Genomic DNA, 12672 nt, shown 5'->3' on the forward strand with positions numbered 1-12672 from the left:
TCGTAGACAAATGGATGGAGCTGGAGAACACGATACTAAGTGAGGTAATACAGTCTCAAAAGATCAGTCATGGTATGCACTCACTGATAAGTGGATAATAACCTAGAAACTTGGAATACCCAAGAAATAATCCACATATTAAATGATGTCCAAAAAGAACAGAGGAGTGGCCCCTGGTTCTGGAAAGGCTCAATGCAACAGTATAGGGGAACCAGAACAGGGAAGTGGGAAGGAGTTGATGGAGGAACAGGGGGAGGGAAGAGGGCTTATGGGATTTGCAGAGAGTGGGGACCCAGAAAATGGGAAATCATTTGAAATGTAAATAATGAGTACATCGAATAAAAAAATGGGAAAAAAGAAAATATTAAGTAAAATTTTAAAAAGATAAAAGAGGAGATAAAGAAAAATGCAACAAATAAAAATAAAACCATGAGGTGAATCATGGTATGCACTCACTAATAAGTGGTTATTAACCTAAAAAACTGGAATACCCAAAACATAATCCACACATCAAATGAGGTACAAGAAGAAAGGAGGAGTGGCCCCTGGTTCTGGAAAGACTCAGTGAAACAGTATTCAGCAAAACCAGAACGGGGAAGTGGGAAGGGGTGGGTGGGAGGACAGGGGAAGAGAAGGGGGCTTACGGGACTTTTGGGGAGTAGGGGGGCTAGAAAAGGGAAATCATTTGAAATGTAAATAAATTATATCGAATAAAAAAAAGAAAAGAAATAAATAAATAAATAAATAAATAAAAACCTGATTTTAAAAAAGAACACGTTTGTGCTCGCTTCGGCAGCACATATACTAAAATTGGAACGATACAGAGAAGATTAGCATGGCCCCTGCACAAGGATGACATGAAAATTCGTGAAGTGTTCCATATTTTTAATATAGTTAAAATGGCCATTTTGCCAAAAGCAATATACAGATTCAATGCAATACCCATCAAAATCCCAACTCAATTCTTCACAGAGTTAGAAAGAGCAATTCTCAAATTCATCTGGAATAACAAAAAACCCAGGATAGCTAAAACTATTCTCAGCAACAATAGAAATTCTGGGGGAATCAGTATCCCTGACCTCAAGCAATACTACAGAGCTATAGTGTTAAAAACTGCATGGTATTGGTACAGTGACAGGCAGGCAGATCAATGGAACAGGATTTAAGATCCAGAATGAACCCACACACCTATGGCCACTTGATCCACGACAAAGGGGCTGAAAACCTCCAATGGAAAAAAGAGCCTTTTCAACAAATGGTGCTGGTTCAACTGGAGGTCAGAAGAATGCGAATTGATCCATCCTTGTCTCCTTGTACTAAGCTCAAATCCAAATGGATCAAGGACCTCCACATAAAGCCAGACACTCTGAAGCTAATAGAAAAGAAACTGGGGAAGACCCTTGAGGACATCGGTACAGGGAGAAAGTTTCTGAACAGAACACCAATAGTGTATGATCTAAGATCAAGAATTGATAAATGGGACCTCATAAAATTACAAAGTTTCTGTAAGGCAAAGGACACCATCAAAAGGACAAATCGGCAACCAACAAATTGGGAAAAGATCTTCACCAATCCTACATCAGATAGAGGGCTAATATCCAATATATATAAAGAACTCAAGAAGTTAGACTCCAGAAAACCAAACAACCCTATTAAAAAATTGGGTACAGAGTTAAACAAAGAATTCTCACCTGAAGAACTTCGGATGGTGGAGAAGCATCTTAAAAAATGTTCAACTTCATTAGTCATTAGGGAAATACAAATCAAAACAACCCTGAGATTTCACCTTACACCAGTCAGAATGGCTAAGATTAAAAATTCAGGAGACAGCAGGTGTTGGCTAGGATGTGGAGAAAGAGGAACACTCCACTGCTGGTGGGGTTGCAAATTGGTACAACCAATCTGGAAATCAGTCTGAGGGTTCCTCCGAAAACTGGGCACCTCACTTCCAGAAGATACTGCTATACTACTCCTGGGCATATACCCAGAGGATTCCCCACCATGTAATAAGGATACATGCTCTACTATGTTCATAGCAGCCCTATTTATAATTGCCAGATGCTGGAAAGAACCCAGGTATCCCTCAACAGAAGAGTGGATGCAGAAAATGTGGTATATCTACACAATGGAGTACTATTCAGCCATTAGAAACAATGAATTCATGAAATTCTTAGGCAAATGGATGGAGCTAGAGAACATCATACTAAGTGAGGTAACCCAGACTCAAAAGGTGAATCATGGTATGCACTCACTAATAAGTGGATATTAACCTAGAAAACTGGAATACTCAAAACATAATCCACACATCAAATGAGGTACAAGAAGAAAGGAGGAGTGGCCCCTTGTTCTGGAAAGACTCAGTGAAGCAGTATTCCGCAAAACCAGAACGGGGAAGTGAGAAGCGGTGGGTGGGAGGACAGGGGGAGAAAAGGGGGCTTATGGGACTTTCAGGGAGTGGGGGTCTAGAAAAGGGGAAATCATTTGAAATGTAAATAAAAAATATATCGAATAAAAAATAAAATAAAATATAAAAAAAAAAGAAAAGAAAAGAAAAGGAGAAAGGGGGCAGCCTTGTCTGGTCCCTGATTTCAATGGGATTGCTTCAAGTTTCTCTCCATTTAGTTTGATGCTGGCTACCGGTTTGCTGTATATTGCTTTTACTAAGTTTAGGTATGGGCCTTGAATTCCTGTTCTCTCCAAGACTTTAATCATGAAAGTATGCTGAATTTTGTCAAATGTTTTTTTCAGCATCCAATGAAATGAACATGTGGTTTTGTTCTTTGAGTTTGTTTATGTAGTGGATTGCATTGATGGATTTCCGTATATTGAACCAACCCTGCATTCCCGGGATAAAGCCTACTTGATCATGGTGGATGATCGTTTTGATGTGTTCTTGGATACAGTTGGCAAGAATTTTATTGAGTATTGTTGCATCGATGTTCATAAGGGAAATTGGTCTGAAGTTCTCTTTCTTTGTTGGATCTTTGTGTGGCTTTGGTATCAGCGTAATTGTGGCTTCGTAGAAGGAATTGGGTAGTGTTCCTTCTGTTTCTATTTTGTGGAATAGTTTGAAGAGTATTGGTGTTAACTCTTCTATGAAGGTCTGATAGAATTCTGCACTGAAACCATCTGGTCCTCTACTTTTTTTGGTTGGAAGACTTTCTATGACTCCTTCTATTTCTTTAGGCATTATGGGACTGTTTAGATGGTCTAGTTGGCCCTGATTTAATTTTGGTATTTGGTATCTGTCAAGGAAATTGTCCATTTCCTCCAGATTCTCCAGTTGTGTTGAGTACAGGCTCTTGTAGTAGGATCTGATGATTTTTTGGATTTCCTCAATTTCCGTTGTTATATCTCCCTTTTCATTTCTAAGTTTGTTAATTTGGATACTTTCTCTGTGCCCTTTGGTCAGTCTGGCTAAGGGTTTATCTATCATGTTGATTTTCTCAAAGAACCAGCTCGTGGTTTTGTTGATTTTTTGTATGGTTCTCTTTGTTTCTACTTGATTGATTTCGGCCCTGAGGTTGATGATTTCCTGCCTTCTACTCCTCCTGGGTGAAATAGCTTCTTTTTGTTCCAGGGCGTTCAGGCGTGTCATTAAGCTGGTAATGTATGCTCTCTCCATTTTCTTTTTGGAGGCACTCAGGGCTATGAGTTTTCCTCTTAGCACTGCTTTCATTGTGTCCCATAGATTTGGGTATGTTGTGTTTTCATTTTCATTGTGTTCTAAAAAGTCTTTAATTTCTTTCTTTATTTCTTCCTTGACCAAGGTATCATTGAGTAGAATATTGTTCAGTTTCCACGTGTATGTGGGTTTTCTGTTGTTTTTGTTGCTATTGAAGACCACTTTTACTCCATAGTGATCTGATAGGAGGCATGGGATTAGTTCTATCTTCTTATATTTGTTGAGGTCTGTCTTGTGACCAATTATATGGTCGATTTTGGAGAAGATGCCATGAGGTGATGAGAAAAAGGTATATTCTTTTGTTTTAGGATAGAATGTTCTATATATATCTGTTAAATCTAATTGGTCCAAAGCGTCAATTAGTTTCATTGTGTCCCTGTTTAGTTTCTGTTTTCCTGATCGGTCCATTGAGGAAAGTGCAGTGTTGAAGTCACCCACAATTATTGTGTTAGGTGCAATGTGTGCTTTGAGTTTTAATAAAATTTCTTTTACGAAAGAGGGTGCCCTTGCATTTGGAGCATAGATGTTCAGGATTGAGAGTTCTTCTTGTTGTATTTTTCCTTTGACCAGCAAAAAGTGTCCCTCAGAGTCTCTTTTGATGACTTTGGGTTAAAAGTCAATATTATCTGATATTAAAATGGCTACTCCAGCTTATTTCCTGAGATCATTTGCTTGTAAAATTGTCTTCCAGCCTTTTACTCTAAGGTAGTGTTTGTCTTTGACCCTGAGGTGTGTTTCCTGTAAGCACCAAAATGTAGGGTCCTGTTTACGTATCCATTCAGTTAATCTGTGTCTTTTTATTGGGGCATTAAGTCCATTGATGTTAAGAGATATTAAGGAATAGTGATTGTTACTTCCTATCATTTTTGACGTTATTTTTTAAATTTGATTGCTTATCTTCTTTTGGGTTTGATGAAAGGTTACTATCTTGCTTTTTCCAGGGTGAAGGTTCCCTCCTTGTATTGGTGTTTTACTCCTATTATCCTTTGTAGGGCTGGGTTTGTGGATAGATATTGGGTAAACTTGGTTTTGTCATGAAATATCTTAGTTTCTCCATCTATGGGGATTGAGAGTTTTGCTGGATATAGTAGTTTTGGCTGGCATTTGTGTTCTCTTAGAGTCTGCATGAGATCAGCCCAGGACCTTCTAGCCTTCATAGTCTCAGGTGAAAAGTCTGGTGTGATTCTGATAGGTCTTCCTTTATATGTTACTTGGCCTTTTTCTCTTACTGCCTTTAATATTCTTTCTTTGTTTAGAACATTTGGTGTTTTGATTATTATGTGACGGGAAGTATTTCTGTTCTGGTCCAGTCTGTTTGGAGTTCTGTAGGCTTCTTGTATATTCATGGGCATCTCTCTCTTTAGGTTAGGGAAGTTTTCTTCTATAATTTTATTGAAGATATTTGCTGGCCCTTTAATTTGTAAATCTTCACTCTCATCTATGCCTATAATCCTTAGGTTTGGCCTTCTCATTGTGTCCTGGATTTCCTGGATATTTCGGGTTACAAGCTTTTTGCATTTTGCATTTTCTTTAACTGTTGAGTCCATGGTTTCTATGGAATCTTCAGCATCTGGGATTCTTTCTTCTATCTCTTGTATTCTGTTGTTGATATTTGCATCTCTGTCCCCTGATTTCTTCCCAAGGCTTTCTATCTCCAAAGTTGTCTCCCTTTGAGTTTTCTTAGTTGTTTCTACTTCTGATTTTAGATCCTGGATGGTTTTGCTTAGCTCCTTCACTTGCTTGTTTGTGCTTTCCTGTAATTCTTTAAGAGATTTTTGTGTTTCCTCTTTCATGACCTCAGCCTGTTGACCAAAGCTCTCCCGTATTTCTTTAAGTGTTTTTTTGCGTTTCCTCATTGTTGGCCTTTGTATTCTCCTGGATTTCTTTCAATGATTTTTGTGTTTCCCTTGCAAGGGCTTCTAACTTTTGATCCATTTTCTCCTGAATTTCTTTAAGTATGTCCTTCATGTGTTCCTGTACCAGCATCATGACCAGTGATTTTAGATCCAAATCTTGTTTTACTGGTGTGATGGGGTATCCAGGACATATTGGTAGAGGAGAATTGGGTTCAGATGTTGCCATATTGCCTTGATTTCTGTTAGTGACGTTCCTGCGTTTGCCTTTTGCCATCTAGTTCTCACTGGTGTTAATTTGTCTTGCCAGTGCTGGACTCACCAGTGCAAGCTGCCCCTTCCCAGTTGGCCTCTGGTGGACAGCTTACCTCCTGCACTGCCTGTAGACAGGGTGCTGCTGCCCAGGCTGTTCAGATCCCGAAGCAGGCATCCAACAGCTCTCGCTGGGGCCCGCTGGATACACCGGAGCACACCGACTTCTCCCAGCTGGCCGCCCAGAAACCCCTCTAGCCTCTTGCAGGACCTGGAGATGTGGTGCTGCCGCCCAGGCTGATCTCAGTCTGTCCGATATCTCTGGAGTCCAAAACCAAGATGGAGGTGATCCTCTCCTGATTGGCGGGAGGCCGAGTTCTGAAGTGGCTTCCGTGCAGCGAAAGGCACCGCAAAACCTCAGCTGCTTGTAGCCCGGCTGGTCAACGAAGGTCAGTGGTCGTGGGTGCAGGGCCTAACTGGACCCTGTGTCGCCTTGGTTTCACTACTGATGGCCCTTCAGCTGGACCAGCCACTGCTGCACTGCCGCCGCCGCCGCCGCCACTGCCGCCGCCACCGCCGCCGCTCACCAGTTGGCCATCTCCTGAGTTTTTAACCTTAGCCATTCTGACTGGTGTGAGGAGCAATCTCAGGGTTGTTTTGATCTACATTTCCCGAATGGCTAATGATGTTGAGCATTTCTTAAGGTGCTTCTCAACCATCCAAATTTCTTCAGGAGAAAATTCTTTGTTTAGGTCTGTACCCCATTTTTTAATAGGGTTATGTGGTTCCCTGGGATCTAACTTCTTGAGTTCTTTGTATATATTGGATATTAGCCCTCTATTGGATGTAGGGTTGGTGAAGATCTTTTCCCAATTTGTTGGTAACTGTTTTGTCCTTTTGACTGTGTTCTTTGCCTTACAGAAACTTTGTAATTTTATGAGATCCCATTTGTCAATTCTTGATCTTAGAGCATAATCTATTGGTGTTCTGTTCAGGAATTTATCCCCTGTGCCTATGTACTCAAGGGTTTTCCCCAGTTTCTTTTCTATTAGTTTCAGTGTGTCTGGTTTTATATGGAGGTCGTTGATCCACTTGGAGTTGAGCTTAGTACAAGGAGATAAGAATGGATCAATTCGCATTCTCCTGCATGCTGACTTCCAGTTGAGCCAGCACCAGTTGTTGAAAAGGCTATCTTTTTCCCACTGGATATTTTCAGCTCCTTTGTCGAAGATCAAGTGACCATAGGTATGTGGATTCATTTCTGGGACTTCAATTCTATTCCATTGGTCCACTTGCCTGCCCCTGTGCCAATACGATGCAGTTTTTAACACTATTGTTCTGTAGTATTGCTTGAGGCCTGAGATACTAATACCCCCAAAAGTTCTTTTACTATTGAAAATAGTTTTAGCTATCCTGGCTTTTTGTTATTCCAGATAAATTTGAGAATTGCTTTTTCCAACTCTCTGAAGATATGAGTTGGGATTTTGATGGGGATTGCAATGAATCTGTATATTACTTTGGGCAAGATGGCCATTTTAACTATATTAATCCTGCCAATCCACAAGCATGGCAGATTTTTCCATTTTCTGAGGTCTTCTTCGATTTCCTTTATCAGAGACCTGAAGTTCTTGTCGTAAAGATCTTTCACTTGTTTGGTTAGAGTCACACCAAGATACTTTATATTGTTTGTGGATATTGTGAAGGGTGTCATTTCCCTAACTTCTTTCTCAGCCTGTGTATCCTTTGAGTATAGGAAGGCAACTGATTTGCTTGAGTTGATTTTACAACCAGCCACTTTGCTGAAGTTGTTTATCACCTGTAGGAGTTCTCTGGTGGAGTTTTTTGGGTTACTTAAGTATACTCTCATGTCATCTGCAAATAGTGATAATTTGACTTCTTCCTTTCCAATTTGTATCCCTTAGACCTCCTTATGTTGTCAAATAGCTCTAACTAGGACTTCAAGTACTATATTGAAAAGATATATAGAGAGAGGACAGCCTTGTCTAGTCCCTGATTTTAGTGGGATTGCTTCAAGTTTCTCTCCATTTAGTTTGATGTTGGCTACCAGTTTGCTGTATATTGCTTTAATTATGTTTAGGTATGGGCCTTGAATTCCTGTTCTTTCCAAGACTTTTAGCATGAAGGGATGCTGAATTTTGTCAAATGCTTTTTCAGCATCTAATGAGATGATCATATGGTTTTTTTCTTTGAGTTTGTTTATGTAATGGATTGCATTGATGGATTTCCATATATTGAACCATCCCTGCATCCCAGGGATGAAGCCCACTTGATCGTGGTGGATGATCGTTTTGATGTGTTCTTGGATACGGTTGGCAAGAATTTTATTGAGTATTTTTGCATTGATATTCATAAGGGAAATTGGCCTGAAGTTCTGTTTCTTAGTTGGATCTTTGTGTGGCTTTGGTATCAGTGCATCTGTGGCTTTGTAGAATGAGTTGGGTAGTGTTCCTTCTGTTTCTATTTTGTGGAACAGTTCGAAGAGTATTGGTGTTAAGTCTTCTTTGAAGGTCTGATAGAATTCTGCACTGAAGCCATCTGGTTCTAGGCTTTTTTTTTTTTTTTTTTTTTTTTTTTTTTTTTTTTTTTTTTTTTTTTGGTTGGGAGACTTTCTATGACCACTTTTATTTCTTTATGGGTTATGGGACTGATTAGATGATCTATTTGATCCTGATTTAATTTTGGCATTTGGTATCTGTCTAGGAAATTCTCCATTTCCTCCAGATTCTCCAGTTGTGTAGTGTATAGTATTTGCTAGTAAGATCTGATGATTTTTTTAATTTCCTCAGTTTCTGTTGTTATATCTCCCTTTTCATTTTTAATTTTGTTAATCTGGATACTGTCTCTGTGCCCCTTGGTTAGTCTGGCTAAGGGTTTATATATCTTGTTGATTTTCTCAAAGAACCAGCTCCTGGTTTGGTTGATTCTTAGTTTCTACTTGATTGATTTCAGCCCTGAGTTTGATGATTTCCTTCCTTCTACTCCTCCTATGTGAATTCGCTTCTTTTTGCTCCAGGGCTTTCAGGTGTGTCATGAAGCTGCTAGTGTATGCTCTCTCCATTTTCTTTTTGGAGGCACTCAGGGTTATGAGTTTTCCTCTTAGCTCTGCTTTCATTGTGTCCCATAGATTTGGGTATGTTGTGTCTTCATTTTCATTAAATTCTAAAAAGTCTTTGATTTCTTTCTTTATTTCTTCCTTTACCAAGGTATCATTGAATAGAGTATTGTTCAGTTTCCATATGTCTGTGGGCTTTCTGTTGTTTTTGTTGCTATTGAAGACCATAGTGATCTGATAGGAGGCATGGGATTAGTTCGATCTTCTTATATTTGTTGAGGTCTGTCTTGTGACCAATTATATGGTTGATTTTGGAGAAGGTACCATGAGGTGCTGAGAAAAAAGGTATATACTTTTGCTTTAGGTTGAAATGTTCTATATATATATCTGTTAACTATAATTGGTCCAAAGCTTCAATTAGTTTCACTGTGTCCCTGTTAATTTCTGCTTTCCTGATTGGTCCATTGAGGAAAGTGCAGTGTTGAAGTCACCCACAATTATTGTGTTAGGTGCAATGTGTGCTTTGAGTTTTAATAAAGTTTCTTTTACGAAATAGGGTGCCCTAGCATTTGGAGCATAGATGTTCAGGATTGAGAGTTCTTCTTGATGTGTTTTTCCTTTGACCAGCAAGAAGTGTCCTTCTGTGTCTCTTTTGATGACTTTAGGTTGAAAGTCAATTTTATCTGATATTAGAATGGCAACTCCGGCTTGTTTCCTGAGACTATTTGCTTGTAGAATTGTCTTACAGCCTTTTACTCTAAGGTGGTGTTTGTCTTTGACACTGAGGTGTGTTTCCTGTATGCAGCAAAATGTAGGGTCCTGTTTATGTATCCAGTCTGTTAGTCTATGTCTTTTTATTGGGGAATTGAGTCCATTGATGTTAAGAGATATTAAGGAATAGTGATTATTACTTCCTGTCATTTTTGATGTTATCATTTATATTTGATTGGTTATCTTTTGGGTTTGATGAAAGAAGGTTACTATCGTGCATTTTCCAGGGTGAAGGTTCCCTCCTTGTATTGGTGTTTTCCTCCTATTATCCTTTGTAGGGCTGGGTTTGTGGTAAGATATTGGGTGAACTTGGTTTTGTCATGGAATATCTTGGTTTCTCCATCTATGGTGATTGAGAGTTTTGCTGGGTATAGAAGTTTTGACTGGCATTTGTGTTCTCTTAGAGTCTGCATGAGATCTGCCCAGGATCTTCTAGCTTTCTTGGTCTCTGGTGAGAAGTCTGGTGTGATTCTGATAGGTCTTCCTTTATATGTTACTTGGCCTCTTTCTCTTACTGCCTTTAATATTCTTTCCTTGTTTAGTACATTTGGGGTATTGATTATTATGTGATGGGAGGTATTTCTGTTCTTGTCCAGTCTGTTTGGAGTTCTGTAAGCTTCTTATATATTCATGGGCATCTCTCTCTTTAGATTAGGGAACTTTTCTTCCATAATTTTATTGAAGATATTTGCTGGCCCTTTAAGTTGTAAATCTTTGCTCTCTTCTATGCCTATAATCCTTAGGTTTGGCCTTCTCAATGTGTACTGGATTTCCTGGATGTTTTGGGTTACAAGCTTTTTGCATTTTGCATTTTCTTTGACCATTGAGTCCATGTTTTCTATGATATCTTCGGCATCTGAGATTCTTTCTTCTATATCTTGTATTCTGTTGTTGATATTTGCATCTATGGTCCCTGATTTCTTCCCAAGGTTTTCTATCTCCAAAGTTATCTCCCTTTGCCATTTCTTAGTTGTTTCTACTTCTGTTTTTAGATCCTGGGTGTTTTTGCTCAGTTCCTTCACTTGCTTTGTTTGTGTTTTCCTGTAATTCTTTGAGAGATTTTTGTGTTTCTTCTTTCATGACTTCTGCTTGTTGATCAAATTTCTCCTTTACTTATTTAAGAGAGGGCAGCCTTGTCGATTCCCTGATTTTAGTGGGACCAAATTTGTCCTGTATTTTTTTTAAGTGATTTTTGCATTTCCTCCTTATTGACTACTATCGTTTGATCCATATTCTCCTGAATTTCTTTAAGTGATTTTTGTGTTTCCCTTGTAAGGGCTTCTAGCTTTTGATCATTTTTCTCCCGAATTTCAAGAGATTTATTTATGTCCTTCATGTGTTCTTGTAACAGCATCATAACCAGTGATTTTAAGTCCAAATCTTGCTTTTCTGGTGTGTTGGGGTATCCAGGACTTGCTGTTAACAGAGAATTGGATTCAGATGCTGCCATATTGCCTTGATTTCTGTTAGTAACGTTCCTACATTTGCCTTTTGCCATCTAGATATCACTGGTGTAAGTTGGTCTTGTTGTCAATGCAGGACTCACCCTTTCAAGATGCCTCCCTGCAGTCAGCCTCCAGATGCACCGCTGGCCCTCTTCACTGCTTGGGGACCAGGCGCGTGGTCCAGGCTGCTTCCAATCCATAGGTGGCAACTGGAAGGCTCCCGCCCATGACAGGGCTTTTAATGCTGAAAGTTCTGTTTTATGGATATAACTATGCAAATATATTCTGTACAGTGAAAGCAATATCTCATTCTAGAGCCTTTGAGTATGTGAATAACTTACTATTATTCCCAAAGTACAAAAAGGCTTAACAATTTAAAATCGTCATCATGTAATCAGTTACTATAGTTACACTTCTGCATCATCCAGAGAACTCAGTAATTTCCTAGTTCTCTCAGTTATATGACTGGTAATGTGGTTTCTCCATAAATATACTTCATCATATTCGAACCTAAGATAGTTTTTTACTGGGATCTCCTTTTGAATTAACTACAAAATGATCAATGAATGTATTGTTTAGTTGTGACTTGGGACCTGCCACATAGCAAGTCCAGTTTCTGATGAGACCAAAGTAGCAGTGACTTAAGTTAATGGACAAGACACTAAGGTGAATGACCCAGAAGAAAAACATCTGTAAGCCAAGAAAGGGCCTTTATTTCTGACACTCTGAGAAATAAGGAAATAAGGAAACATGTACCCTACTGAATTTAGTGTTATATTTTCCATAGAGAAAAGCAAACTTTTCCTCAACAAGAAAGATCATGAGTAAAAAGAGTGCTTAGAGATGTTTCATTTTATGGACCTACCTACCAGTGTTTCTGCTTCCTTGATCTACGCATAAAACTTGAGGTGAGAAACAATGACTCTATTTCTCTGTTGTCCTGATTACCCCACCATGTATCTGGCTCGTGTTCAATGCTGACATTATTCTTGGTCTTCTGCCTGTGTCCAAGGATCAGCAAAGCCCAAATGAGTCAAACCCTTCTTCTTTCTGCAAGAAAACCATAGAAAAGAGTCACCATCTGGCTTACAAACCTGAACACTCTTTTGTATAGATTTTTAGACGGCAAAGATCTCCATCATTGGGAGGTCTCATTGATCTCATGGCAGGGTCCATTATCTTAGTTTACTCTATCAACCCCTTATAATTTCTGATAGATATATTTAAGCTTGCCTAAAAAATAAAGCCACCAATGTATCTGATTAATTAGCCATAAAAAATTAGTCTTAATCTCCCTCACCCAACATTCAGATTTTTGCTCAGTTTAACATAAAGAGGTCTTTGAGCTCAAGGCACAGATGAATATGACATTTGCAGAAGTCCCTGAGAATGAGGATCTTTTTACTTCCCATGTTCTCAGGTAGAGCTAGCCAAACAGGTATAATAGATATTATTCCTATGCTAAGTCCAAAAGGTACACACTAGAACCTCTAGTTACACTCATACTAGGACCTAAAAACATATTGAGAGTCCATTTTTGAAGAAAGCAGAAAAGTTGAAGGAATGGAATAAAGTATGAAAGAAACCTGAGAG

The 12672-nt window shown here is 39.0% G+C and overlaps 1 non-coding gene across 1 annotated transcript; it reads left to right on the forward strand.

Moving 5' to 3' along the window:
• The first annotated feature begins 780 nt into the window (after nucleotides 1–780).
• Nucleotides 781–887, forward strand: LOC127679643 (U6 spliceosomal RNA). Its single transcript, XR_007976890.1, has one exon. It is a non-coding gene; the product is annotated as a U6 spliceosomal RNA (small nuclear RNA).
• Nucleotides 888–12672: the final 11785 nt, after the last annotated feature.

The sequence above is a fragment of the Apodemus sylvaticus genome, chromosome 2, assembly GCF_947179515.1.
Source record: "Apodemus sylvaticus chromosome 2, mApoSyl1.1, whole genome shotgun sequence".
In the NCBI taxonomy this organism is placed as follows: Eukaryota; Metazoa; Chordata; class Mammalia; order Rodentia; family Muridae; genus Apodemus; species Apodemus sylvaticus.